Raw genomic sequence first — 27,637 nt, forward strand, 5'->3', positions numbered from 1 at the left:
GGTAGCTGGAGGGGAACAGGCTAGGAGGAATCTGACGTGCTCAAGTTAAAGAGTGAGCAGAGCTCTGATTAGCACTTTACTCCAGATGACTTGGGCGTGAGAGGAAAGGACAAACGAGTAGTGAGAGAAGGTGGGTTTCCTTTTTCAGATTTGCTTTCAGGCGTGACTCTGAGCTTCTGTGTTACATTTGACCACTGCCTGATGATGTGTGGCCTGTTACTACTCAGCAGCCACCTGTAGGCTGGTATGAACGAGCAAGAGTTTTGCTTAGTGGTATTAGTGAAATATGCCCGACAAAACTGTGACAGCTGCTCTCTGCTGTAGAAAGGCCAGGTTTCATTCCAATTTAGGTTGCCTTTTGAACAAATCCTTGGTATTAGCTATAGCTTTATACAGTATGGAGATTGGTGGGAACACTCTGTTATTCTCAAGCACAGGCAGCACTGAAGAGTAATTCAGTCATTACATATTTTAATACAAATTACAGCTTCCTGAGTAGCAACTATAAATAAGCTCTGCTGCCATGTGTGGAACAGGCAGATGAGCCTTGTGCTCTCACAGAGCAGCCCCATAATTGAGAACCAGATGCTCCTAAGCTCCAGACCTGTTTCTGGTCTTCATGTGCATGCTTGAGTGATTGCCCGCATCAGTGAGTTGTAATTAGTTAGTTAGTGCCTGGGAATGTGCAGAAGGTATAAAAGCACTACAGAAAGTATTTGAGGAGGTGTTTTGTTGCTTCACTTCCTTCCCATCAGAAGTAGTTTGAGTGACCTGTTGAAAAGCACCTAGGTAAATATATGTTTCACAAAGAAGGGGTGTTAATATTTGTTCCATTTTCTTGTTAAGTGAACTATGAAAGTGAATTGTTAAAGCTTTCTTTATTAGACTGTAATGAAATTCAATCTTTAATTTATCTGATAGGCAGTTAATGGTAATGTCTCAGCCATCAGCTGGTGCTTTATGTTAATCTCCACTATTATTGTGGATGGTGATTTTTTTTATCATTGTAATTTTTATTAATAATGTGAAAGGCCACCATCTATAGATGGTGATGGTATTGTAATAACATAATGAAAATACAATGTTTTCACAGTGGCCCAGAGATGCAAACTGCACACATCTCTGTGGTTTAAATGAATGACTCTGTGCTAAGGAAAGGATGAAACGTGGTCACTTATCACTGGCTATTTTTAGGTATGTTGTAAACATATAATATACTTCTAGAGATGGTAACTTCGTCTTTTAACAAGGCTGTTTCTTGCATTTCTGGCAGTTATCAAAAATTCGGTGAAATGTGAATTCTGTGGTTCTCAAATTGTTTAGGAGATATGAATTAATTTTAGTGTTCTAACAACATTTTTGATAGGCTATTAATCACTTGACTGCTAGGTGCTTGAAACACAATCTTTCAAACAGAAGATGTACAAGGAAATGAATGTATCTTCCATCTTCCTTTGGGCAAACAGACCACAGCTTTTCACCCAACCAAGCATAATGCAGGGACATCTGATGGCTGAATGTCCTACATGTGAGTAAATAATAATAGATAATGCAATTAACTCAACAATAATGTAGCTGCCTAACTACTGGATAAAACTCTGTTCCCTGCCCTCCACCCTGTTCCTGGGGTGTTGTTACCCAGTGGTGTGCCTTTTAAAGGAGAGCACTGTCTGTGTACCCAGACTCAGCTGGATGAGAAAAGAGCTTTGCCATGTGACTTTGGAGCTTGCCGAGGGTTTTGAAGACAGGGCAAGTTGATAAAGAAATCTCAGTAGCTCCCCAGGTCTGCTGTAATGCAAACAGAAACACCTTGCCTGGGAATGCATCCCCCAAACCTCAAAGCTGGTCAGCAGGGATCGAGTTGCAGCTGCTAAAGGCATTTCTGCCTCAAAGGAGGGTGAGCTGCAGGTGCTTGCTGTCCGTGGTGCAGGTGTGAGCCAAGCAAAGCCTTTCTGCTCCACTGCTGCAGCGTTGCTGTGATGTTTCCCTGTTTTACCAGTGGCATTTCCATTGTGGATGTGGAACCTTGATGGCTTAGTTTCTGTCTCTGAAGTTTTAGTACTTAAACTCCTTGGAATGTGGGAGGGGTGGGGCTGGGCTCCGTGTGCCTTTGCTGGTGGCATGGAGGTAGAAGAGAGAAATCTTCCCCCTTTTTAGCAGTTGAGAATGTTATATTAAACACTTCACTTCTTGACGAGTAGTCTGCTGTTATATGGCAAATCTTTGCTGTACTAGGAAAGTGTTTTTTATAGGGCACCAGTTCTAAACCTAGGCCATCAAGAGTAACTAAACCATCCTTATTTATACAGCACTTCCTTTGAAAACGTGGGTGCCATCTGTCTATTTGCCAAGACAAAGGAGTGGCACTGCTTTTTTTGGAAATACTGGCTGTTTTTATTGCTCTTATTTTGCTTTACAATGAAGTTGCATCTTTTTAGAAATGGGCTGTAAAGTGGGCCATGGATTTCAGTTACGATTTGTGCCTTTGCGTCACTGTCTTCTCCCTCTTCCCTGGGGAATATCCTAAAGCAACACTTCAAATTGCTGTAAAATGACAATGTGTACCAGAAAACCCACCCTGCTTTTCTGAGCATCAGTTTCTTTGAGAGGGGAGTTATAAGAAGGGCTCTATAATCTTGGGAAATTGTCACAATAAATGAGCTTTTTGTGCCCATCCTTAACCTTTCCGCTGATTATTTTAAGTATAAATATATTGAAATATCTTGCTGTACATTAAGATGTTAAGAGAATTCTTAAATCTATGCATCATGCTGAATGTCATTTGTACAACTTTATATGGCTTGAAACTGCTGAGGAAAAAAAAATGGAGCATTCTTCCTTTTCCTGACAGTTTTCGAAAGCATGTTCTAAGTCTGTGAGATGAAGTCCACGTGTGGGGTATTTGGATTCACTGGCTGTGGGGGGTGGCTTGGGGGATTGATAATGTGGGATCATCAATTCTTGAGTGCACAGGAGAGCTTGTATGAGATGAGGATATTTAATAGAAAATGATTCTGAATAGAAGAGAGTGCTACATTGTTATAAAACTTAAATGAAAAGATTGCAGTGTTATCAGACGAAGTGTGCCTGACACTTCATAGTTTAAATCTATTGTGAGTCCAAAATATGTGGATTCAGAAAAAAAGTAAGTTTGCCATTTTCAGTCCTCTGCATCTCTCATTTCTGATGTGTGTGCACTCTGCTCTTACGAGGTTTTGATGTGTTTTGTTTTTCTCCTGTTGCATCCTATCCAGAATGACTGAGTGTGTTAATGACTCATGGAGTACAGACCTTGTCTTTCAAATGAGTTCTATTTTGTGGGCTGGTGAATTCCTAGCAGAGCACATCATCTTGATTCATTTGAAAAAGATATTTAACTTCTTTTCTAAATCAAACCAGTTTTCGTAAAAAGGTATAGACAACTGAGACTTACACATAAAACCAGAACACTAGATTTTTTTTTTCAAGTTAAAACTCCTCTCAATAGTTTCTTAAAGCTGTAAGAGTGGGGAAATAAGAATTCTCTGTTTGACCCTATTTCCTGAAATTACTTTTAACTAACTAGTTATGTATGATTTTTTCCCTTCTTTTTGGAGTTGAATACTTCTCTGCTCACTGGTGAGGGCTTTTTTGTTAAATTCTTGTAATACTAGTCCTATGTGAATTAATCTTCATATTGTCTGTAAGGATAAATGTTTCTCTATAAATCTTGCATGTACTTTTACCTTTAAAACACAAAATGAGCTCTATTTGTAGATTAATTGGTACCTTTTCTCGTACAAATGACAAAAGAAACCTGAAGTATATTAGTAATGGGATGGCAGTACTACTTCAAGCACAATTACCTTGTCTTAAATTGAAGATAATCGGAATTGCAGAATTAACTTTAGCAATAATGGCCACTTTTTCAAGTGGAATTAGTAAGAAATTAAAGGAATGTTTGTGCTAATGTAGGTCTTTGCATGCTTTTTCATCTTGGGAGGCGTGTGGAAATAATAGAATGAAAAACAGAATGAGGTGTTTTAGAAGTATTTTTCTACAGCTTTGACTATTTGTGATTGTGGTGATTTGGTCCCTCAAAACCAGATTCTGAAGCTTGAGACAAGGGGCATCAAATCTGGTCATCACACCTCAATTGTGTAGTAGTTTCTTCTGTTTGGATGTACTGTAGATGGAAGTCATTCGGCACTGACTGCCACTGGGGAAGTCAGTTTTTCAAAAACTTTGTACAGGCTGTTAACAAATGGACAACAATGGATTTATCAAAAAGCAAGTTACAAACCTCTATCAGTGTCAGGGAGTGAAAATTCCACTGTGGGGCATCTATGTGAAGCCAAAGTTGTTGAGTGCTAAATAATATATGTTTAAACTTAGTTTTTATGTCAATCAGTAAACATAAACATAGTGGATCTGCTTGAGCTTCACATTAGAATTTTGTTAGTGTTCACATCAACAACTTCTGATCAAATTCTAATGGAGCATAATGAGAAATTAATTTGTAGTAATACATGGAGCTCAAACGCCATTAAAAAATAACAGCTGAACTACAGAAATGTGAAATAAACCCTTTGTGTAAGGATGTGTCTGCAGAACTAATCCAGGAATTTCCCCAGCAATAGTCTTATCCACAGGGTCAGTAACCTTCTTACATCTGTGTGTCACACTATTTTTCTTTTCCTGAATCACTCTTCAGGATCTGGTAGATAATGCCTATCTTGAGGCAAAGAACTCTTATGCAAGGTCTGGGGTGCTCCGATAGCAGGGGTTGGTAGGAGGGGGAATCCAGAGTCTCCTGCTCTGCTGGGCTGCAGGAGGTGACTGGCTCAGCCTCCAGTAAATGGGAGTTACCACGTCACACTCTGGTCCTGGATCTGGGGATATTCACTGCTCTGAAATCCTGCCACAGCTGAGGTCAGCCTTTAGTGCCAGGGGCTGCAAGTGGAGATGGAGAGGGAAGACTTTCCTGTAGCATTGAGATTTTGGGCTGTAAAAATTACTATTGTGGGGTTCTTTGTTAGAGAAGGACTTTTAAGAGATTGAAAAGCATTTTCATTTCATGATTTGATTCATAATATGCAAATGCTCTGACTACTTGAGCAAACTTCTGCAGTATTGTTGTGTACTACTTTTCACGTGTTCCAAAAAAAGCTTTTTCAATTATCTGCTCACGTTCAGCATAAAAAACCCACTTGCCTCAGAGTCACTCCACCAAGAACACTGCTGATGGGGAGGAGAGTTTAAAAAGATTATTGTTTTAGATTTCTTTAAATCGCAAGAGTAGGTACCTGTCACTTGAACTGGGGAAGACATTGTGCTACTTCTGGCCTGCTCTCATCAGTAGAGCTTTGGATGTTGGCAGCCCAGCTTTGGCAGGGGTATGTTTCTTTGGAGGAAAGTGGGGGGGGGGGGGGTGGTGTCACTGAACATAATTCATACAGACACCACTGGGAGCTGTTTGCTGTACTGGGGAGCTCATTCTGAAAGCAAAACTCTGCATGTGCAGAGCCCAGTGGAAAGTCAGAGTAGGTGCAGAACCTGAACGCTGAGAGGCTTTTCTGTCCAAAATATCATCTTTTATCTGATTTCCTATCTATGGATACTGTCTTTGGAGGTGATAGTAATGTGGACAGTTCAAAAAAAGCTGATAAGTCTGAAAAAAAATGCTACATGAAAGCAAGACAGAACCGTGGCTGTGAGAAAGGTGGAGTTTAAAATGCACTGAGAGAAAAACTAAAAGGATGTGGGCAAAGACATGACTATCAGAGAGGGGAGTCCCAACATCTGCGAGTCCTTTGGTGAACAGTATAAAAATTTCTTTTTAGCCTTTGTCCCTGCACAAGAAGAAAACTGCTGAAAATTTATCTGTTATTTGTTTTGGTTTGGTTTATTTTTGAGGGAAGAGAAAGGCATTTGACCTTTATCCCATCCAATTACCCATCAAATTCCTCTAATACTTAAGCAGTAGGAAAGGACTTCATAAGTAAAAAATCTAAAATTTAAATGTGCTTAGGCTGGAGATGCAATTATCTACTCAATTGTTTGAAAAAGTTCCAGAGGCTTGATGCAAAAACCGTTCAGTTTAAAGGAAGTCTTTAATGTGTTCTGGATTATACTTTAAAAGAGGTGATCTACCTTAGTTGCCTATTCCCTTTTCCTCTCAATTTCCTGGTTTGGAAAACTTAAACACTTTGCTTCTGCCATTTGAAGTAAAAGTGAATTCCTTTATAATAAAAGCACTGGAGAGAACAATAAAGATTTAGGTGCATTAAGAGGTGTTGTATTAATAAAATTCTTTCCAGTAGCCAGTGCTTGGGTGGTCATCCTCTGCTCTGAAAAATTCTGATTGGTGCCACCATGTTCTCACAGTTGTAGATGGAAGACTGGGCAGTAAATGAAAGGATTTCTTCATTTTACATCTACTTGCTGTGTTTGTAGAAATGCGAAGTGTGAACATCCCTGTCTTTTTTCCCCATTTGTACCCTTTGTCTGGTACTGTGTGACTTGTTGATTCTCTTCCCATTTTACATGAAATGTTGATATACCAAGGAAATTTGCAAGGGACCTCTGACAAAATCCTCTGGGCCACCATAAACAAGAGGACTGCATGCTCAAGAAGGCTTGCTCCATCTTTTTAAGAGGTAGGCATTGTAATTCTGAGAAGGATAATGGATATTCTCTGTTTAGGTGGTTTGTTTTGGCAGGATCCAAATGCAAGGTCAGATAGAATAATTGTAATTGTTCTAGCACCGTTCCATATATTCCTTGAAAAACATGTCTTACTCTCCTAGCTCCTAGTCATTGAACTTGGGGAGTGTTGTGGTGGGTTTTTTGTTTGCTTTTTGTGGGGGTTTGTTTGTTTGTTTTGGGATTTTGTTTGTTTGGGTGGGGTTTTTTGTTTTGGTTTTTTATTCAGATTTCTATTTATTTGTTTTGGGAGCACTTTGTTGACCTTGTATTAGACTGTAAGATTCCAAAGAGACAAACAAAAATATCCCAAATGCTTTTGTTATTAGTGGCAACACTGAGCCCATGCTATTGAGGAATAGTGGTACCTCTCTCACTGGAGCCTCCTGTTGCTATAATACACGTCAGTTCTCACCTGTCCTGGAAGATTCTGCTTCTAGAGGCACAGAGACATATTAGATATGTTTGTGTTTGTTTTGTTTGGAGTTGTAAACCCAAGTGTAATCAACATTACATGACTTTCCTGTGAATGGTATAATTACATTCACACGCCAAGACTGAAGTGCTTTGACAGTCTCGCAACAAAATTCATTCAAAGCTCTGAAGCAAAAAAGGAAGGAAATGCAAAATCAACTATTGTCTTTTGGTGAGAATAATAACATCTGAGACTCCATCGTGCTTATCCACCAAATTCTATGTGGAATGGTTTTTTATGTGCAATAGGCTGTTTACAGCAAGCCATTTAAAATAATAGCCCGTGAGACCGTTCCCTGATGCACACTGCTATACCTGGAGAGCCTGCCAGATACCATCAGGAAAATGGACCATAAAAGCAATCCAAACCCTACATTCTTAGTGGAATTTATCTGATAAATACCTTGCTAAATCCTAAGTGTTTCATTCATCTTTTTTAAGTGTGATACACTGATCTGCTTATCTGTTTAGCCTCACTGGCAGCATTCTCTCCCGAGGTTAAAACACATAAGGAAGGCACATCCATTCACTTTAATAACTGTTATCTCCCAAAGAATCAGAGCTGCAGAGTCATTAATTAAACATGATCATTCTGGAGAAGGTCTCCTGATGAAGATGCATGTGTGACTCACTTGGTGTCAGTAAACTCTATTTCAAATACAGTTTTTCACGTTTGACCGTTTTCAGTGTCAGGTAAAAACTTGTCAATAAAAGAGCCCATGTATCTAAAAGCATAATTTGTAATAGACATACAACCAGCACCATTCATCTCCTTCTGCCATCTATAACATGCAATAATGGAATTATGGCAGATGAATAGTGCTATTTTTTTGTCATAGGACTAGAAGCTGGGAACTTTTTTTTGCTGCCATCAAACTCTGTGAGAGATAGAAATTGTTTAATGCAAAATTTCTGTATAAACACACTACTGTGTGATTTAAAATTTTATTTTAATGCCACTTCAGAAGAAAGTCACAACAGTTCTAAGTTTTTCTTGAAGACATTTGCAGAAAATTTTCTTAAGCAAACCCTATTTCAGTCAAAATCAAAATATTTCTATGTCAAGTGCAATATAAATCCCAGTTTCACACAAGAAGTATCCAAGTGTTTGATATTGATGTGTTTCTGATGAAAAGAAGTTGCATTTCTGTGAAGTATATTTGAAGTCTGAAAAGGTTTCATCTTTTTTTCCTTGCCTTATGTTTTACCTTATATCCTTGATTCTTTCTTATGAAGATGTCTACCTTCTGTTTCTTCATAATTTCTAACACCTCTGTCTTTCCTTTGATGTGTTTTTTCCCCCTATCTATAAGATATTTCTCACAAACTTAATTAAGTAGACCTTTGTCTTCAAACTGCATGGCTGGGAGATACCAGAAGCTATGCTAATGGAAGCATAATAAAATAGAGGCACAAAGTTTTTTGACTGTGCTTGAAAGTGGAAGGGCAGCCATCCCCTCTGTGGTTCTGAACAACAGGGTAAATTTTCCCTTCTACCTCTATCCAGTTTTAATTATTATATTCCAATATAAGTAGTAAGATGAGGGCCTAATTTTGCTTCTCTTCAAGACCAGTAGTAACTAACAAAACCCTCAGAAAAAAAGTGTGTGTTTATCAACTCTTCTCAAGGGATGCTGGATCCCTTAAAACTTGAGAAACACAAAGGTATCATCCATTGATATGGTTCTGAAAGTGTCTTTTGACAAGGTGAGCAGAGGGTATTTTTTGTTCTATTTAAGGTATCCTTAGGCTACCTACTTGGAAAAAGAATTTGATGTGTATATGAATATAAAGTATGTGAATATAAAGTTGGGAATGGTTTGTAAAGTAGAAATCATAAATTCTGACCAAGAACACAAACATCTACCATCTAGTCAATGAGAGTTTTGGCAGTAGCTCCACCACTGGATAGATGACCAGCAGACCCTGTCTGTTCCTGGCTATGAGGCCATGTGTATTAAGAGGAGCAGTAAGGTCTGGGTGCCTTCTTTTTATTTTCCACTAAAAACACAGAGATGACACGTGGTTTTGTGTTCCAGAAGTACTGTCCTTAGACTCTTTCTCAAATACATTCTTGTGTTCAGCAGCAGTATTGGGATGGTGAGTTTCTGGTGGACAACTACAGTTATATCAACCCGAGCAGAGGAAGTAGTTTCCAAGTAAAATTGCATGTGTGCAACCTAGCACTTCCAGAGAATCTTTTATCAAGTTATATGCTCAGTGGAAAATGATCAATAAAATGGAGAAAGGTAAAAGAAATACCCTGAAACATCATCTGGGCTGGTGTGGTGCTGAGGCTCCAAATTTCCACTCAAAAATTCAAACCTCTCCATTTGCAGAGGAGTGACCTACATTTTAAGTCTTTTTTCTCCAGTCTTTTTTTGAGGCTGACTCTTGTACTTTGGGGAAAATTCTCCAGGGATACTAGTTTCCCTCTCATGTAGAATGTGAATCATATGGAAAATGTACCAGAGCTGTGTGGGAGTAGCTCTTTCGTGCTGAGATAGGATGCTGAGATTCAGCCCTTTCCTTTGGGACCAGATGCCAGATCTGTGTTCTGACTATCTTTGGTACATATGTGAATCTCCAAAAGGGCTCATTTATAAAAGGAGTAGAATATCTGATCTGAGATCAGTCATGTAGATCTAAGGGAAGGATTTTGCCTTGAGTGTGAATTAGTCTCAAAGACAAAATTCACAGCAGCCTACTTGTTAATGAATTACAAAGTCTTTATTTTTAAACATTTTAAGTCTTCTTAAGTTCCCACAAGGAACTCGTTATGCTTTGCACTTGGAAGAAAATGGAGAAAAGGAAAGTGGTGCTTTAGAGGGTGGGGAGTCTGGTTCCAATACAGATGAAGTTGGTGCAATTTTACACATTAATGTAAATAAAGGTACTGATAAATAGAGCATGCACCATTGGTGTCTGCATGCTCTAATCTGTGATATGATGCATATTTATGAATTTGAATATGATTAAGAGCTGATGTTCCAGGTGTCAATCAGCCCAATTCATACACAGATAATTAGAGGAAATTCTTCACTTGAAATGGTAGAGTATGTGCAGTGTGGACCTGTGCCTGCAGATTATATGATTTCCCATTTCTTTATATAAAACTTCTTTTATGGCTTGAGACCTGGAATGGTCCTTGAGAAGACATTAAGAAGCTATTTATCTAATTAATTACTTTAAAGTCTTGAATGCGTGTGTGGGTTTTCAGGTTTTTCTTTGTTTTTTTTTCTTCTCTTAATGTGGATTAAGCAACAGAGGCATAATTAGTTGAATTTGGAGGATGTGCTCACAAACTTTTGAAATAACTTAAAAATAGGTGAGTTTTTCAGTATCAGCAGAAATTTCAAAGAATGTCTAGGCATACTAGGTTTGCTGAAAATATTCTGGAAAATTATGATTTTGATGTGATGATGTCCTAGCATGTAATAGCAAACACATCAGTGAGATTTAAGGCTCTGTCCAGTGAGGGGGCACATTATTATTATCAAGGCCCATGTCAGAAGCGCTTGGGATTTTCAGGGGCTCAGTGACAAGAGATGTGGACTGGAAGCTGCTTGGTGTGAACAATGTGCCCAGCTTAGCTTACAGCCACACTTGTGAGGGGGGAAGATGCAAATTCTCCATCCCTTGGAAATGCTTGTCCTGGTTCAGAGGCTGCAGAGCATGTGCAGCTGGTATCTGTATGAGACCAGCGTTTGTGTGCTGATGGGGGAGGAGGGAATTCATCTCACACATCCAAAACTATCTTGATTTTCATTTCAGCTTTGTGGCTCACCGTTAAGAGAAAGCAGAACATGAGCAGCTGTCCAGTGAGTGATTCTGTGCCAGCTGATGTGGAATGTGAGGTCTTTTATGTAGCTAAATGCAGTGATTTAAAACATCTGCCCATAGCCCTGTTTTTTCTATTTGACTGTTGCTCCACAGTGGAAAATTCTTAATGTGATGGAGATTTTTTCACATGGTATCATATTTTCAGTGTTATCTTTTTCTTCATTTCTATAAGTAGCTATGTATTTTTTTGGGAACGATGGCTTATATCTCTATTAACTTTGGGAGTATATTCTTATACAATTGTAGCTGTTGAAAACTTCTTGTATTTTTTTTTTTGGGTTACTTTGTTGGTTTTTTTCTTCTATGGGAAAAAGATACATTAGATACCATATTACACTGATAAAGATGAATATGAATAGAGGAATATATTTACCTGTAGAGGTAAAGCAAGAGTAGTTTACAAGTATAATTTTGGAGGCTTTGTTTAGTTGTTTTTTTTTTTTTTTTCTCCTCTATGAATAACTGCAATTCCAATGTGTGTCCTGGCTGTTGAAATAAAAAATAAAAAAAAAAGAATTCTGCTGCAGAATATATGCTCCATTTGTATGCTCATAGCAACAACTGGACCACCTTAATTTATTGTTCTTTTAATTTGTCAGTTTGGCAATAGATTACCTTTTTACCTTTAGGGAACTATTATTAATATTCCTTTAGATGTGATTTGTTAGAAGCTACCCATCTGCAGTTGATAGCTAATTATTTTTTTACGGACCAATGAGTTATGAAAATATTTATATAGTTAATCAGTTACATTATTAATGTATAATGGCTAAAATATAGTAAGTAACTTTATATATGGATTATAATTTTTAAAGGGTTATAGGTCTTTAACTACCCAGTAAAACTATAGGGAATTTACAGATCACTGTTTTATATAACTAAAGTGTTATAACTTAACTACTTCTTTGGACTTTCATTACTGACTGTTGAGGCCTTTCAAGGATGACAGTATCTATTTTATCTTTTGGCTGTTACTTTTAAGAAATCTGTGATGTGAGAGTAATATATACATGTATTTAGGTAACTGATGGAGAAATTGAAATAACCCTGAAAAATGGTAATTTAAATGGCAAAATATTGATATATATATAGAGACATAGATATATAATATCTATGTAATATGCATCGAAGATATTAATATTGTGCTGTTACTCAGTAAATTTTGTTGTTTTCTGCCTTGTATTGCTATGAGTGAGGAAAGAATGAGTCCTGAGGTTTAATCTTCCAGTCTGCCCTAGGAGTAGCTTCTGGGTCCAATTTACCACCAAATGGGTGTAAATAATTAAAATCTTTGTGGCCACAGGAATGTGAGCAGCAAAAATAGGGAAACACTTGCATTTATGTAGTGGCCATAGACACTACTAACCCCAATTAAGTCCCAAGTAATTAGGGCTGTTCTCATAACTAGCTAGACATGTTCTTGCACATCTTGTTGGGTTAGATCAATTGTCCCCAAAACCTTTCAAATTCAAGTGTAGTACCTGGGCTTCTTGATGAAGCAGCAGCAGCTGTTGCAGCATAGATCCCTGGGCTGAGCAGGCAGAGCCCAGGGCTGGATGTCCCAAATTTATTGTGTTGTGGGGCTGGAGGAGCTTCCATTGACCAGTGAGGAAAGGAGATAGAAACCCTTGAGGTGGAATGAGAAAAAGCCACCTCTATCAGCAAAGTAGTGTAAGAAGTTCTGTGTTTTTCTGTTCTCTCAATGGTCTTAAATCCAGCTCTAACATGTTCTGTTAAATAAAATTCAAAGGGTCGTTTTCTCCCAAAAGGTCACCTAGGATTTTACTGTTTGTTCAAAGTGTCTTATAAAATTAACTCTGTTCTGTCTGAGGAAAAAAAAAAAAAAGAATATGAAGCTGTCCATAAAACATAGTTTTCAGCTCAGAAAAACAGCCCCAAAATTTACTTGAGATAATTGTGTGGACTGTCTTCTTCAATTACTTTCAATAAAAATGATTATTTGCAGTTCATGTTATACCAACACAGTCCCAACTTGCTTGGCCAGATTTGGTTTTGAGTAGCCCATAAAATGGTCTGTGCCTTCTTTTAATATGTTGGGGTTTCTTTCCCAATACCGTTCCTCTAGTTTTTAGTGTCTACCTCACAAACCAGGCAGATATAGATATATGTGATTTTTCAAAGCACTAAACCACACTGATTTTTCTAAGTACGAAACCACACGTTTCGTTTGAAGCCATCAAGTAGGAACAATGTTTATGTGAGTCTGCAACAAATTTCCATGTGTGAAGTCTCTCATTTAATGAAAATCTTCCATTTGCTGAGGCCAACAGCTTTTGCCAGGGCTTTGTGGTGTGTCAGATGTCCAGATTGTTTGACTGCATCACGAGTTTGCTGTGGTGTCCATTTGCCAGCTCGAGGCAGAATTTCATTAATCTAGCATAGAGGGAGAGGGGTGGGAAATGATGTTGCTCCAAGGCTTTGATCTTTTTTTTTTTTTTTTGTTAATGAGCTGGTTTACACCTCAGCTATTAAACAGTTGGAGACTTTTTTTTTTTTTTGCTATGAAGCCTAAATTTGGAATAATACAAGCTAGGCCAAGCAACATTTTTCCACCTTCAAGTAATAGATTCTATTGCCCTATAAACGCAATGATTCTTGTTGCCCATTTCTTTCTTTTTGCTTCCTCCTGCCATTCATTATTTTTCTTCCTCTTAACATCATTGGAATATGGAAAGCATTTGGATTTAGTAGAATGGCTTTTGTTCTCAGTTTTAAAACGCGACTTCTCTCTCTGCCACCCATGTGCTGCCTGCATCAATTTGTGGGTTTAACCTTTTTTAAACACATATGCACAGACAAATCCTGCCTCTTGCCCTCATTTTTGGTGGGCTGCAGGCATGTATGGGTAATCTTAAATTACTGAATATAATTTCTGTACGTTACTGGATTCTCTGGATTAACCATTGTGTTGTAGGTTGAGTGAAATGAGTTCAGGCTCTGCCTTGGTTCTGTTTTCTTACCCAGGGGCAAAGAGGAGACTCAGGGAAATGACATCTTAACTCTGTTGTCTTCTCCTCCTTTAATAAACTGATTGAAGAATGCTGATGTGTACCAGGGGGACATTATGCCTCATTCTGGGTAGGCCTTTTCCTGAGTAATTTGGCCAGTGGTTTTTGTTCCTGTGAAAAATGGAAATCTGTCAAGAGTAAGAGGTTTAGTGGAGGATGTTGTTGATGACAACATTTGTTTTACCTGCTCATCTGTGCAGCAGTGTGTCAGGTTGTCTTGTTTACCCAAGGATGATGTGAACTCTGTGGTTTTGGTAGTTAAAGGTTTCCACAGTTTCTTGTAATCTTGGAGCCCCAGCTCTGAGTGTGTCAGCTTTAAAGTTTAGCTCTCTGGTGCACATCTGAGTCTCTGAACAGCTGTGTGTGTAAGACTGGTTTAATGGCCCCCAAAGGAGCCTTAGGTTTTGTTGAGGAGAATAAATAAATAAAACTACATAGGAAATAAAATTAGAATTAGGTCTTCTCTTTCTCATATCTCATGTAATGAGGAAAAAGTTTGGTATCCAGACTTAATATAATATTAAATTTGTCAGATCAAAGCAAAGGTGAGAAAAGTTTCGTATGGGGCTATTAGAACATTTTTATTTAAAATTCAGGTGCAGCTGATGTGTGTTCAAGGTTTTATGGGGTTGAGGGACAAGAGTTTGTTGATTTTTTTTTTTTTTTTAAATTTCACAGGTAAAGTTCAATAAAATCTGGGAAAAAGAGGGGTGGGACTTCAGTCCTCTTGCCCTTCTGAGGGTGTACAATGCATCACCAATGTGACGTCATACAGGTAGAGTGACTGAATGACAAGCACATTCTGAAAAATTTAGTTTAATCTCAAGTCATCAGGGAGATTAAGAGTTCAGGCAAGCCTTGGTGAATTCCCAGGGCCTGCTGCCTCAGAAGATCTCCTCTGTGTTTTGACTGGAGGGAGCCATGGGCAGCTATCCTTAGAATACCAATGCCAAATGTGACTGAAATCAGGTGGATTTAGTTCACCTGCCTCTAAAAACCTCAAAGCAGAGAGGAGACCATTGCCATGGTTGGGAAAGGGTGTATGTCCATGCTGATGAACCTCTGCTGGCAAAGAAAGTTGTTTCTCTCTACAGCAATGTTTAAAAAATGGATTCATGCTTGCTTGGCTAAATTCAGTAGGTGTGGAAATAACCTGAAATATTGGAGAATGCAATTTAACAATCTGAATACTAGTTTCTAATTATCGGCACAAAATTAGACCTTAAATTAAATGGGAGGGATTCATAGGCATCAATATTTTTCCTCTAATTTTTCCAAAGTCTTGATTTACTGTTGATATGCTTAGTATCACACCACTGATACTGTTTTTTTTTTTCTTCCCTTGTCAGTGTCTTTGATTTTTAAAATATGGATAAATTTTTGCACACTGAACTAAAATCCATAAATCTATTCCTTGCTGAACCATTATAACAGTCCTACTCTTATGTCAGTGATGTCAATAGTGCTTCAAGTTCAGACAGTCAAATGGAGGTCTCTTAAGGGAAGAAAAAAGATGATGATGCTTGGAACTCCTGTGATCCTCATTCTAAGTGTATATTTGAAATTTGGAAAAAGTGATGGAGATATCTATCTATATATTACTGTATCTTCCACCATGAACAGGATGATTTTGACAGTTTTACTTCTAATTCTCTGTGGTTCCCAGGTTTGTTTTTGGTCAGCAGCTATGTCTGCTTAATCAAGACTGCAGTTTTCAGTTTGTGGTTTTGATGGCCAAGTGTATGACCTTTGTTTTGGGGGGAAAATCTCTCTTTGCCTGTTGACCATGCAAGAGATGTTTGAGTTACAGGCACATATTATAAGCAAAGAAAACAAAATAACTTGCATCCACTATTGACATGGGCTTTTAATAAGAAGACCAGTACACTATAGCAGTGATAAAAGGAAAAAAAGGTGTTAAGAAGGTGGGGCAATGGGGGACAGAGGGAAAGGTAATTAATTGTCACTCAGGTGCTTTAATTCCTTGTAAATATCTTCAGTGTCAGCTCTTGCAGCCATAGTTAAATAACATCATAATAATATAATTATAAATAAGTAACCTCATATTACACTCATATGGGAATATCCTACTCCAAAATACAGAACTAAAGAATCTGATTCCTCTGAGCTGCTTCTCCTCCCACAGGAGACCTGGAGGGAAAAGGATGCTCAGACCTCTTCAGCCTTTATTCTTCACCTTTCACCATTCATTCTTTGAATTTTTTTGATCTACCCTCTCTTTGTCCCATCTCCTGGAATTTCAGGGAGAGGATTCAAAACCTTCCCAACACAGGAAGAAAACTTCATATTTTCAGCACCCTGTCAGCATAATCTTAATAGCCTGATGCTTATAACATGGTTGCAGAGGTGCGGTAAGTGGCATCACCCATAAGAGCTCTCAGTGTAGGTGAAACAAAATCTTCTACATTCCTCAGATCAAAAATAATGTTTACACTATTTCCACTTTCCAAAGTGATCTCTCAGTATTCATTGTACCTGCATTGTCAATACTGCCAAGCTTGGGAGCACAGGAGAATGGCATAGGTAGAGATTATCAGATGCATTGCAAACCTTTTGTTCAGCTGTCAGAGCATCTGAATGAAGATGGTTTGGTGTCAGGCATCCTATTATAGCTACTTCATGCTTAGACTTGTTTCATTTGTTCCCTGGGTGAAGCTGGCAGGAGTCACTGCAATGTGAATGATCTTGCACCTGGAATCCTGAGCTTTTGCCCAGAAAATCTGCATAGAACCCCTGAGTGAATAAAATGGCTCACGTCCTGCTTGGTTCATCTCACTATTGATATCATTAATATCAATGGCAGATTAAGCTTCTGTCTTCAAAGCAAGATAGTTTTAATTACAGTTGAAATCCTCCTCTGTACTTTATAATATTTTACTTTGAAGTTGTAGTGTTTCTCAGGGTGCCATTTTCAGGTCTGAATATATTGTCCTGTAAAGCCCACTAAGCTGCTTCATCCCCATTTATTGCCCTTAAGAATTGATTCCGTCCCCTCAAGCACTTCCTCATTTTTTGAACGTGTGCCTTTGTAGACTTTACAAGATGTGTTACCACATTAATCATTATAAATTCTAGTGTGAGCTTAAGGTCTTTAATGTTTGGTCCCAAGAGGCTTCACATGTAATAGGTGAATTAAGAGCTCTTTACATACTGAAAAACGTGCAGGATAAAGACATTCTGTAGAACTTGAAACACTTTGAGAAGAGGTTTGTTCTTTGTACGTGCTGCTCTGCCTCACATTCCTCCATTTGTAGCAGTGCTTTTGACACTTTCTTGGTAAATTTGGCTTCCACGCTATGTAATTAATTTAAACATTCATCTGTGCCTGACTGAAAACTTTTGATGGCTTAATCTTTCCATAAATAAGTCTATTTTTTTGTCCTAAAATTGTCCTAAATTCCAGAGCAAATAAAACAAAAAGTATTTGAAGGTCTGAACTGCATTTTTCTCCAGTGAGATCTACACACCCTGGTGCTCTGCTTAAGAACAGAGCAGGACCTATCAATCAGAAATGCAGATACTGATTTACAGGGTATTCAATTAGAGCCCTGTTTTAGTGAGGAGAAATGAACTGAGCATTCAGCTGACCACAGTGTGTTCCTTGAGAACTCATTACTTGCCGTGTTGGAAAACTAACTGGTCAAGGAAACTTACAGTACCTGTCAGGGCTGCAATTTCAGAAAAAGCCACTTGCCTCCGTCAGCACGGCTGTTTAGATAAACCGATCACTTCTCTAATCGATTCTGAGTGCTGAAAAGTTGCCATGGATACAAGATCCTGCAGCAATCAAAACAGAAGGTACGTTTAGAATTGGAAGTGACAGATTTATTCATCACATACTTAACAAGCCTTTGAAGGGAAAGAGAGAGTTTGTCAGAGTCCTTAGGCTGTGTATAAAAAGATTGTGGAGAAATACTCAGAGAATTGCCAATAGGCACTTCAGTTGGAGAGGACTGGGTAATATTTGCATTAGAACCATTGCACAGATATGTTTGCTTGAAACTGTTGCTCTGGATGACAAAACCATCAAAGTCTGCAAGCCTGTTGTCATTTATCTTCAGTCTCGGGAATGAAAGGTCAGCTGCAAATTTGTCTTCTTGGTGGAGGGTTTCAAACTGTTCCAGGCTCAGCTTAGGAGGCCAGGAATGCAGGGCAGCCACTTCTGAATTCAAACCTTTGGATCCTTCTCTCATTCAAAGCACGCTTCAGACAGTGAGTTTTTTATTTCCCCCACTAAAAATTGCTAGAATCCTGCAGAAGAACTGCTTGGATTTCTGTGTGATCCTGCTGAGCTGCCTTCTGATGTCCTGTTTTATGGTTTTGTGAGTTTAGTGCATTTTTCAGCTGGGTGTTGCAGGGATGGCATCCCTGCAGTTGCTGATGATGCCATGTCCTGCTTTGGCACACAGGACTCAGTCCTCAGCAATTCACTCACTTGTGTGAACTTGAGTGAGATGGGAAACAAAACAACAAAATCTACTTTAACTGTGAAAGGTCATGGAAGGCAAATTAAAACGACCATAAGGAGAGGGAAGCGTTGCAATCATTTCATTCTCCTGGGTAAGCTCCTTGCAGTCTTAGAACTCTGCTGAAATTAATTTTCTCTCTTAGTTCTTTCAAACTTCTCAGAAATCACCTCTCGCCCTCCCACTTCTGTAAACTGAATGTATATTTAATAAGAGGACATGCAAAACCAAACTCATTTCCTGGTTTCTCCTACATATAAACATACACCACTAATTGAATTTTTTTTTGTAAATCAATGTTAACAGAAAAATAAAGCATGTTTCCTTTAGTTCAAAGCATGTCTGGGTTGGAGGGTTTTGTGCTCAAATCAAGAAACCTCTGTGGCATTATATACACATGCAAAGAAAGTCAGTATAATTGATAGGATTTCTTTTAAACATTTTTTTGGTTTTCTTTTCAACCTTGGGGCTTTCTAGTAAAACTCGGAGATCGAAATTCACTTGGAAAAAGCCAAGAGAAAGCATTCAGTGAATGTGTGCAGCAGCCCAGCTGTGTTTAGCTGGCCTCTCCTGCCAGGGAGCTGATCTGCCAGAGAGGTGCTTGTGCTGCAGAGAGGACACGAGGCAGGACTTTAAAGCTCCCAACGGGTGTTTAAGTGCTCGATCAAACTGATTGTCTCAATCAATGTGGGGTGGTGCTCAGGCACGTGATCCCTGGAGTATGCTCTCCAAAATGCAAAGGTTCTTATTTAAGAGTGCTCTTATTTTGCTGAGCAATTCAACCCTTGTACGTTCTGTGATCACGAAAATGAATTGGTTCTCCCTGGAATCTTTAGTCTGTGGGTCTGAGTATACATCATTCAATACTTATGTCTTTAAGCTCACATACACATTGTAAACTTAAACAATGCATTCCATTACTAGACATAAATAATGAAACAAAATTTGGTTTCAATTTAAGTTGATCTGGCTTAATTAGTAAACTATTATTTGTATTCCTCTTCAGCATTTTGAAGGTTACAAATTAATAAAGTCAATCTCACAACAAAAAGAAAAGTTTCATAAAAAATTAGAGGTTTTGTTTACTACTACATCTGAAACTATTCACAAAAAAAATTTGGGTGCTGCTCAATACTCTTTTGCAAATCCTAAATGCTCCAAAGATATGCAGAGGAGTGTGATTTATGGTGCTCTCCTGTATTATGTGTGTCTTTCTCCTTTGTTTCAAACACTCAGTCACAGAGGAAGAACACCTCCTTATGGCCTTCAGAATCATAAAAAAATGGATAGACAGATTTTGGAGGAGGGCTGGGGAGGGCTGGAATCTCCAAAACACCTGGAATGCATTTCCCAAAATATTAAACCTAGGAGTAATTTCTAAGAATTTTGAGAAGGCTAAAAGAGTTTAATGCCCCCAAGACACTTGAATGGGTGGCTTTTAAATTATACCTTCTTTTTTGTTTTTATCTTTTGGCACCTGGAGCTGCAAAGAATTATTTCTGTAGTTGTCCATTGCCCCTCTGCAAACATTTACCAGCTCCTCTGTGAGCACTGCTGGTCTCTCCTGGTGCACAGCCAGCCTTGTTAGTGTAAACTGATGTTTTCTGGAGTGCCAGAAGTATGTAAAGAGACATGGTGGTAGAAGGTTATTTAGACAGACAGACATACGATTTTTAATCAATTGAAATAGGTTTTAAGTTGATGTTTTGCTCTGAACCAAACTTGCAGTCTTCTATGGAATCTCACTTGTGAGGGTGCAATATTTTAGGCTACTCTACTAGACCAAATCTGTCTATATCCTTCACGTATAGGGGAAGAGGGATCATTGCAAGAGCTGTTCTCACTCTTGCATCTCAGCTCCCAGTAGTTTATAAATCATCACTTGTTTATAAATAGAATTTGTTGTATTTCCACTTATAATTAACTCTCTAAAATCTAATACCTACTTAAGGAATGATGTCTTAAAAATGTATAATCAAGAGGGAAATACGTTGTTTGAATGTCAGTTTTCTTGGATAAACCAACATGAGAGATTGTTGCACATGTCACCATGCATAGCATGTAAGGAAGATGGTTTTGTAGTATTTGATACAGGTTAATTTTTATGTTATAAAATCAAGTAATTTTCCCTCACTACTTAGCTCTACAGTAATTTTTTCACAGTTATTGTGTTAGCAAGTACAGCGTGACCTTACTAGAAAAGAAACCCTATTAGTCCTTTGTACCAAAGTCACAGACCCCAAGGAGAGTTGCACTAGAATACACTGGGGTAGACACTCAGGTTTAGGTGTAATACTTCTTGATGTATGTATTTATTTTTCTGTCTGTATCCTTGGTGGACTTCATAAAAGGTTTAAAATAAGAGGTCTGAGATCAAAATTAATTTTACTCTCTTTATACAACAAACAGTAAATCCATTTTAACAAACACAAAAGCTGAAGTCCTATCCTGGGATGTGGTTGTATAAATTACCTAATCCATCAATTACTTCTCTACTTTTTTTTCTTGGAAACCCACGATAAGTTTCTGTTTAGAAGTACTGGTATAGTATAATATTCCTAAAGAAAGGAAGGAAACTATTTTATACTAAGGAATGAACTATAATTCCTGAGAATGTAATGGCATTGTCCCTTGGAAACCTCAAGCTGAGATACAACAACTTGCTTCCTGCCTTGGCAGGGTGTTGTAAGAGCAGGGGATTGCAGTGGCCATGGGTTTGAACTGCACCCCCTGATCAGAAGTTCAAACTCCTGACAAGTTTTGATTTATAGCCATGCAGGTTTAGGAATTAGGAGAAGGCCCAGAGCTGCTCCACGGAACTCCATTTTGTCTGGTTCTGTACTTTACCCTCTGCTGCTGAAAAGCAGTGCTGGGTGTTCTCTGTCCATGCTGGTCTTTGTGTGGGGCTGTTCCAATAGAGCAGTATTACAATGGAAAATTCATCCTGACAAATGAATGAGCCATCCATTAATTCTGCCAGGACTGAAATGCGTTGTTCTAAAATTAGAATCTCTAAAGGTATGAAACTCATTACCTCTTCAAGCTGTCAAGTACAACTAAAATCTAAATTTTTAAACCCTTTTTTCCTGACACTAATTTCCTTTTTGTGGTGAACTTATTTAATGCTCTTTGCAAGGCACTGAACTGAAACCTAAGTTTCTGAAATGCTTCTCAGAGTTGCAGGTTCTGGTTAACAGCAGGATGATGCTCATTAGTATGACATTATTTTATTACTAGATAATTAGGCTGATAATGCTAATTCAGATCTTGATCACTTTGGTAACAGCAAAGAATGAAGCTGATAATGAGGAACTCTAATTTGTCAAGTGGATATTTGTTCACAGAGCCTAGATTGACTACCAAAAATGTTTCAGAAATTGTTTTCTGCTTTCACTCTTTTCATTTTGGTGGTTCAAAACCACTAAAGGAACATGGGAGAGATCGCCTAAATTTGGGAGAGTAAAATATGGTTGGCAAATGGAGTCACTAAATGATTTATTGCCTACTAAACTATCAAAGGCTAGTTTTATATTTTTAGGATAATACTGATGGGCTCTTTAACGAAACGGATCGAAATATTTAATTCTGGGCAAAAAGAAATCACTAACACTATTGAAAATATATGATGTAAATAAAATGTAAAGATTAAATTTAGATAAACTAATCACTCAATGCTTCAGCCTGTCAAGCTTATTTTATACTTGAAAAATTGTTTTGCCTAGAACTTTTTCTTCTCGCTCATGAGAAATACTTCCTTTGAATCTCCTGTTTGAATGTGTACTGGAGACATGTGAATTATTCAATAAAAGATATTGTGATTTGCAAAAGTTCCAAGTTGGTTTGGGTCTGGAAACCCAACAAAAGTCTATTCTTTGCGCATTTCCCTCTTCACTGACTTTTCCCAGTGCTCAAAATGATCTTAGAATATTATTTATTCATTGTTGACTAGGGAATGGCACATACCCATAACACTTTAATTTCTTCCTGTTATGGGAGGACCATAAGAATTCCTCCTGATGCTAATTTAAAAAAAAAAATAAAAATTGATCATTCGTAGACATTGTTTGCTGTTTACTCTCTGAATATTTAGCAGCAGAAAATTACTGGCAGGAATTGTTACTGACACAGCAAATTTCAAATTGACACTAGAGAGCATTTGTGGGAAATGTGTCTCACAGCTGGAGGAGGAAGATTGAGTAGAAAATCATCACCTTAATGCTCTGTGATCTGAATGAGTGAAGAAATCAGCATGTTTTGAATGTCTGAAAAATTAGTGAAAAACAGGCAGCAGAACAAGTGGCTTTTACCTGCAAGATAGCTTTTAACCAGCGTGAAATTGCAAGTAATGCAATCATCTAACAGGGATGTCCTAAAGAGATCTCTCTTCCTCTGGAATTTGGTACTAAAAAACCACAGATGACAATGGAGGCTTGGTTGTTGGATCGTTATCTGTAAATCAAGAGACATAAAAAAAAGTTCAGTCTAATGGACATGTAGCTGAGGCACAAAATATATGCTTGTGAAGTACAAAAGAGGTCACATGAATGCAAGTGTATGAATTAGAATTTATACATTTTCATGTACGCTTTCTGTATTTTTTGCACTGAAGACATTGCTAAATCACAAGTATAACAAAGAATTCAAGTGCCTTATTTCCATAAGGCATAAAGTTTGCTTTTCCTTTCTCTTTCCTCTTTAACAATTAATAAATGCAAATAATAAGAGAAACAGAAAAATTACCTTGAGTTAATGGAATTACAGAAATGTTGGACCAGGATAATTGGAAAAACTTGGAAATAAATTGGGTAGTTTCAATATATCTGTGGTATAGAAGACCACATTTTTGTTAGTTTTTTTCCTGCTTGGACATTATCATCTTTATGTCCTTCTGACAGTATTAGGAAGGTCTCAGACAGGTTTGCTCTTGATTTAAAAAAGTTACAGAACCAAAGTGAAATAACAGGACCTTGGTAAGGAGTTAATAAATCTTTCCTGTCTTCTAGAAAGCCATACTTCAAGTAATGGAAGTGATGCTTTGGATGCACTTCCCCAGTGTTTTTGGGTGATATTTCAGAGAGCAGTGTGGTGAACTGGAGCTAATATAAAGTCATCTTCAAAATTTTGGTCTCATTGTAAACCAAATTCTGCTACCTTGGCTGTGTATTGTCCCACTGAGTTAAACACCTTTATGCTCCTGATGGAACAGAGTTCCTGTCAAAATGCGACAGCCCGAGCTGCCTGAGGCCAGCTGAGTGCAGGATGTGTCATTTGCACACAGGACAGCTGATTTATAATTAGAAGTCCAAGCCCTACTTCTCATTGTTCAACTGAAAAGAAGAAACAATTCTTCTTTGGCTTTTCAGTTATGCAGTGTGAGGTTTAATTCTTGTCTTTACCTGCAAATGCAAAGGTTTTCAGGACTGTGCACTCTGGCTTGGTGAGGTTGTCTGCCATAAATCTCCTTTCAGTGCAAACTATACCTAGTCATTATTGAGGCTGGTGGTGGCTGTGTTTACATTGGAAGTACAGAACTACATAAGTATTTCAAGGAAATATTGCCACACTACTTGTTCTTCCATTTGCAGAACTTGATTTGTTTTCACTGGGCCCTAGATTTTTTCTCCAGATTTGCTACACGGACCCTGAAATTAATTAATCACACGTTAGCTCTGGGGTACTAACCCCAACTTCACAAGGGGGTGGAAAGTGTGGAGTGAGAGACAGGATAATTTTACTCTTGCTAATAGCTCTTAGGTAAAGCAGTTCTTAAAGAAACAGACTTTTTTTTTTTTTTTCAAAATTATTTTTTTCCTGTTAAGTTTCTTAGTCTTTTACTCTCACCATTTTTAACAAACGGCTGGTTCTTGGTTCTCTTAGTTAAAAAGCTGGATGCCAGAGGAGTTTAAAGTTTTCTGCATGCTAATTGAATGAAATGTGTTAATTTTCTTTGCTAAAGAACGGGCTCTGCTATATATTTCAATCTGTCTTTCATCTGATATATTTAACATACATTATTGGTGTTTAATGAATGTACCAAGATATTTCTTTTAGAAATGATAACTATATAAATAATTCAAACATTCAGAAATAAAATTACTGTGGCTTGCCTTGTGCTTTCTCCCCTGGGAATGTGACACCACAGGAATATGTGGGTAAGGAATGCTGCTTGTTAATGATGGACAAAGGATTTCAATTCCTCTGCACAAGAAACTAAAGATTGTCGAAATATGAAAGAGCAGCTAATATATTCTGATTTGCCAACAGACCTCTAAAATCAACATCAGAGGATAAAAACTGAGGAGAGCAACAGGCTTAATCTGTTTCAACAATGGACTCCTTCCCAGTGGTATGGGCTGCCCAGAATCCTGTCAGAGACCCTATTCCTGAGACTGGTATGGGAATCACACTGGAATTGGGATTCAATTGGGATTCATATTGTGGCTGACATATATCCCTATCTTCAAGTATAACCTACCTTTATGCAAGATACTTTGTACCATTCCACTAGATTAGAAATCTGGTGTGACGTTGTCTGTCTTCAAATCTGTAAATTTTCTATTAAACAGTGCGCCTTACACTTGTGAAATATCTAAAAGAGCCTCGTCAGTGAGCACTGGCCTCTGACAAATACTGTTAATAGGGATGGTCTTACGAGAGGGATTTCTCTGAGGGAAGTAATATCTGGGCATAAAATAAATGTTCATCCTGTGTAATTGTTTAATGTCTAAAGTGGCACTAAAAAGCCCTATTGCTTGCAGGCTAATGGTCAAGTGCAAGCAAATGCAGCGTGTTGAAGGACAGAGGATGGGAAATTGGCCGTGGTGGAATGAGAGGGCTGACGTGGGAAGCAGAGCATTTCAGTGAGGATGTGAGAAATTCATGTAATGAAAAGAAGAAGAAAAATGAATCCAGCAAATAAGCTTAGAACTGCTGCCAGATCTAACATTGCTGATGATTTTACAAGACAGAAAAAAAGAAAAAAAAGGAAAGGAAAGCAAATTATTTTTTTCTGACGATACTCCGATTGGTATTATAATTTATGGGACCTATTTGTGAAGCTTTGTTTTTAAATTACAGCAATATTAAATCAATTCTTAATAGTTTTGGTGATTTTCTACGTTTCTAGGCCTTTTGCTAAAAGGAGAAAAATAATATATTATTCCTCTTGAAATCTATTCTGCTCCATATTTATACCTTACTGCTTTGTACTTGGGTAAGAATGTTGCTTGGGACATAAGTTACATACTGAAATATTGCTGCTAATATTGTGTAAGAATATATATATATGTGTGTGTGTGTGTATATAAAATATCTCGTACACACTGCAGGTCAAAATATTATCATTTTTCTTTTGTCTTCTGTGGATTGAAAATATACTGCAAAGAGACTGGTGCTTCTACGTCTTCTTCAGTGAGAGTGTCTCATTTTCTTAAAACTAAAGTATCTTCTGGGGAAAGGAAATGTAGCAGATCCTGATGTTTTACCTGGCAATGAATAATTCATATACAATGAATGGAAGCTGAAATACCTTCTTTAGAAGTGAAAATAGAAACAATACTTTCCTCTTTGAAAAAAGTGGGTAGCTACAGAACTTGGAAAGTGATTTGGAACATATAAAATACTGGATAACAAATAATAGATTTGTTTTGCATTTTGGTTCTATTTCAACCGTATGTGTTTGTTACTTCTATGATGTTCCCCCAAGGTGGGTGGAATAATACTGTAACTTCATCACAGATCAGGTTGGTGGTTTGGTTTCAAAAAAATCCCTTTGTTTGCCAAAACCTCTTGTTGATACCAGTGTGTGAAGTAGGAGGGTAACACGGACTTCAGAGTAGTCAAATGCCATTTATCTGCATCATGCTGTTATCTATACGTGCTTTTTGGAAGTGCCCTTTCCTTATTTGCTGATTATGATATGAATCACATTATGAGACGTTTGTATCCTCATATCTCTCTCCTAAACAAGCTTTCACAAGGGCAGCTTTGGTGTGATTCTTGATGTCCTGTGTTGCTGGGAAATGAAGTAATTTTGTGTCCTATGAATACTTGGTGTAGGATATGCTATGAAAAATATCCTTAAAAAATCTGCTGAAAATACTTACGAAGTATTTGAAGACCCATAACTCCATAACTGACTACCACAAATTATATTAAAGAAGAAGAATGAAAAAAGTAATTCTTTTGCTGATGGGTTGGCAGATGTATCACTCATTTTCTTAGTGAAATGGATTCAGCAGAATTAATGTTGGACATAAAACTTCCTTTGAGAGGCAAAACTGCTTAAATTGCAACCTTATAAATACGATCGGTCTTCCATAGGAATGGGAATGAAGATTTCTAATAAAATACAGGCTTAACTGGAAAAGTGCTTTATATGTGTTCAGGAGAGGTTACCGCCACTTCCAAGAAGCAAACCTGGCACTCCTGTGTGTCTCAAACCCTGCTTGTGTGGGCAGACACGTCTTTTGGGCAAACACAGCCTTTTCTGATGTTTTCTGTGGGCAGAACTGATTTTGTTTGAGAAGACTGATTATTTATTTGAGCTTCAGCTGCTGCAATTCTTCCTTTCAAACTAGAGTTAAATTTTCAGACTTTTAGCCAATGATGGAGCCATCCTGCAAAGGGCAGCATAGGCCCTTTTCCCATGAGCAGGGGATCATTATTCTTCCTTCTCCAGCCTAAATAACCACCCTCTTATGTGCAGCAGCTGCTTCCATTTTAAGGGTGTTTCTGACCATGTACTGGGCTCTTGCTTTGCTGTTGCTATTATTATTTCATTTAATAGTGAAGCAACTACTTGCCCTAGTGTGTTATTCTCCCTTTTGCTGTGGAATAACTTTATCTCTTTGGAAATGGGTGTCCTTAGGAGGGCAAGTGTGCTTCATACAGATCATGTAATGAGGGTCTAGGGCAGAAATTATATCTTTGTTAAAATATTTGGTCTCAAGAGGCTGCAAGTAGGCACAGAGAATTCAGAGAATTGTGTGCATCAAGGTTTGATTGCTAGCATTTACATGAGAGTTTGGGCGCATTTTTTTTTTTTACCAAAGCTTTCCTTTTTTTAAAGATAATTTTGTATTGTGTTGTTCAATACAAACATATTTCTTATAGGCATTG

General features: G+C 37.9%; 1 long non-coding RNA gene across 2 annotated transcripts; it reads left to right on the plus strand.

Moving 5' to 3' along the window:
• Positions 1 to 26,126, plus strand: LOC136295314 (uncharacterized). Of its 2 annotated transcripts, none has more exons than XR_010722635.1 (4): positions 1 to 130; positions 1,390 to 1,528; positions 24,782 to 24,909; positions 25,276 to 26,126. It is a non-coding gene; the product is annotated as an uncharacterized lncRNA (long non-coding RNA). The 2 variants fall into 2 exon arrangements; XR_010722636.1 differs by lacking the exon at positions 1 to 130 and adding an exon at positions 680 to 789.
• Positions 26,127 to 27,637: the final 1,511 nt, after the last annotated feature.

Source organism: Chamaea fasciata, unplaced genomic scaffold (assembly GCF_029207755.1).
Source record: "Chamaea fasciata isolate MVZ Bird 193981 ecotype frontalis unplaced genomic scaffold, bChaFas1.0.hap1 SCAF_11, whole genome shotgun sequence".
Taxonomy (NCBI): Eukaryota; Metazoa; Chordata; class Aves; order Passeriformes; family Sylviidae; genus Chamaea; species Chamaea fasciata.